This window comes from Hylobates moloch, unplaced genomic scaffold (genome assembly GCF_009828535.3).
Source record: "Hylobates moloch isolate HMO894 unplaced genomic scaffold, HMol_V3 SCAFFOLD_4, whole genome shotgun sequence".
Classification (NCBI taxonomy): Eukaryota; Metazoa; Chordata; class Mammalia; order Primates; family Hylobatidae; genus Hylobates; species Hylobates moloch.
Window position 1 is genome coordinate 143967603 of NW_026652279.1, and position 2887 is coordinate 143970489.

Genomic DNA, 2887 nt, shown 5'->3' on the forward strand with positions numbered 1-2887 from the left:
TCTTTACTTGGTAATTTAGAGTTTCTTTGAAAAGATTTGACTTTTGAAGTACAGTTTTAATCATAGTTTTAGAAATAAGAGAACTATATCATAAAAGCCCTTCAGTTCAGATAATAGAAGTTCATCCTTTTCATTCTTTTTTAAAATGTCAATGCGAATTTAATACATTTTACATGCTATCAGTCTCAAAATAGCATCTCAATATAACTTTCCGTTTCTAAAGATTCCTTCAATGATTCTGCAGTACATTACTTCAGAAGTATCTTGTCTTCAAGAAATGTTTTTTAATTAGTTCTCTTTTCCAAAGGATCCACCACGCCCATGAATATTGGTCAATGATATGTTAGTGGTCACAAAAAATCAATGTGACACTTTATTGGCCTAATTAATAAGGTATACTATGATATTTATAAGGAGTAAAATTATATAAAATTTGGTTATTGCAATGTAGTAAAATGAGCAAATTATAAGTATATATAGGTAACTTTAACATTTAATCATTTACCTTCCTATACAGTGTTTCCAACATGGCATAATGCTAAATTGTTAGAAAAGTACTAAAAGTCTTTCACCAAATCTTCAACAAAATAATTCGTTAGAAGTTAGTAAGATGGTGATAGACTATTTAGCTCCTTTATATGATAAGATTACCATATGATTTACTGTCATTTTAGTTTACTCATTCAATTAGGGGCAACTTCTTTAAAGCAGCAATCAGGAAAGAGTTATATATGACTATAGATCCACTAAGGCATATCCAGGAAATAAATACATTAATTTTAAATTAAAAGTTAAATCACCATTTTATAATACATGGTAATAATATGTCTAGATATTATAACAAAATATTTTCTTTAATTTTGACTAAAAATTTTTAAGCCTTCTAGGCATTACTTCTAAAACATTTATGAAACATTAAGTCTTTATTGTTGGATTGTGGGGAATCCTTGAAGAGACCACAGAAAAACAAACCAGCAAGCATTGTTCAATATTTACTACTAAGGTCCAGTCAGTAACACAGAAACATTAGATGTTTAAAAAGCGAGTATGTGGTATAAATAACAGGTTACACGGAAGGATGGAAAAAGCAAAAACAAAGGAAATAAGAGTGACCAAGAAATTACTGCAAGAAGCAATTATTACCCCTTTAGTTGGTGGAATAGATTCAGAGGCCACACTCCCTCGCTGGCCCTGCTGCCTCCTGGCACAGGCTTCTCTGAGCCACCAACCTGCAGCTGCCCCAGCCACCTGAACCCCCGGGCAGCACCATGACAGATCAGGCCTTTGTGACATGGACCACAAACTATGCCTACACCAAAGGGGTGCCCCGGTCCAGGGCTCACCTCTAAAAACAGCACAGGACCACCAGAAGGCTGGTCGTGTTCACCATCCCGCAAGTCTCAAACTCCATGAGAAAAGTTTTAGAGACGGTCTTTGATGAAGTCATCATGGTAAATGTCTTGGACAGCAGCGGTTCTGCTCATCTAACTGTAATGAAGAGGCCAGAGTTGGGTGCCATGCTGGCAAAGCTTCACGTCTAGCCACTTACACAGCACTCAAAATGTGTATTCATGGATGCAGATACTCTGATCCTAGCAAATATTGATGATCTTTTTGAGCGAGAATTGTCAGCAGCACCAGACTAAGGGTGGCCTAACTGCTTCAATTTCGGAATCTCTGTTTATCAGCCTTCAATTGAAACATATAATCAGCTATTGCATCTTACTTCTGAACAGGGTAGTTTTGACAGTGGGGGCCAAGGCTTACTGAACACATTTTTTAAGCATCTGGGCAACAACAGATACCAGAAAACACCTGCTGTTCATTTATAACCTAAGCAACATTACTATATACTCCTACCTCCCAGCATTTAAAGTGTTTGGTGCAAATGCCAAAGTTGTGCATTTCCTGGAATGAGCCAAATCATAGAATTATAGTTATGATCCCAAAGCAAAAAATGTCAAAAGGGAGTCCCATGATTCCAACGTGACTCATCCAGGGTTTCTCATCCTGTGGTGGAGCATCTTTACCAGCAATGTTTTACATCTGCCTCAACAATTTGACCTTGTCAAAGACACCTGCTCATATGTAAATGTGGAAGATATCTCAGGAGGCATATCACATCTGTCCCTTGGGGAGATTCCAGCTATGGCACAGCCTTTTGTATCCTTGGAAGAACAGAACAAGTGGTGGGAATAGGGCCAGGCTGATTATATGGGACCAAATTCCTTTGACATCAAGAGGACACGTTACACTTACCTCCGGTAGAAACACTGCCATTTCCTGTGGACACGTGTTCCTAATACTTAGTACCTAGAACTGGGTTGGGAAAAGTCTGTTATGGCTTCAAGAGGCTTTCACTAAAACTCATCAGATGAGAGGTTTTCACAGGACAACAGGTGAGAACTGGGCAAAAGTTGTGAAGAGGCAATTCTGTTATATGGACAATGTTCTGCTTTTTAATCCTCTTTAGCGCATTTTAGAAATTCTCACTTTGGCTGATTGTCAACATACACAGTAAGGGAAACTCAATATTAAGCAGTTAAGGTGGCTATATCAGTTTTTAAAATCTGCAGACCCTGGTTCCAAATCAGTCACTCCCTTCAGAAGAGGACATGGCATCTGTCCCTTTTTTGCTTGCTGGCTTTATGTAACTTTCACTAGACCTGCATTTTAGAATTGCCCTGTGCTGCCAGAGTGAGTTGATTGTAATTCTGCTTTCAGGTAAAGAGAGCCTGTATTAACACTGCTGAGTGATCCATAAATGTATCAACAAACAGCATTAACCCTATTTTTTTCCTGATCTTAGTGTCTGAAGATGTTCATCAGTTTTCTATACGCAATAAGGCAGCATGCTAAAATGCTGCAGTGGCACCCTGTATGAAAA

At 38.0% G+C, this 2887-nt stretch overlaps 1 pseudogene; it reads left to right on the top strand.

The window, feature by feature from the left end:
• The first annotated feature begins 1268 nt into the window (after positions 1 to 1268).
• On the top strand, positions 1269 to 2268 carry LOC116466459 (glycogenin-1-like; annotated as a pseudogene).
• Positions 2269 to 2887: the final 619 nt, after the last annotated feature.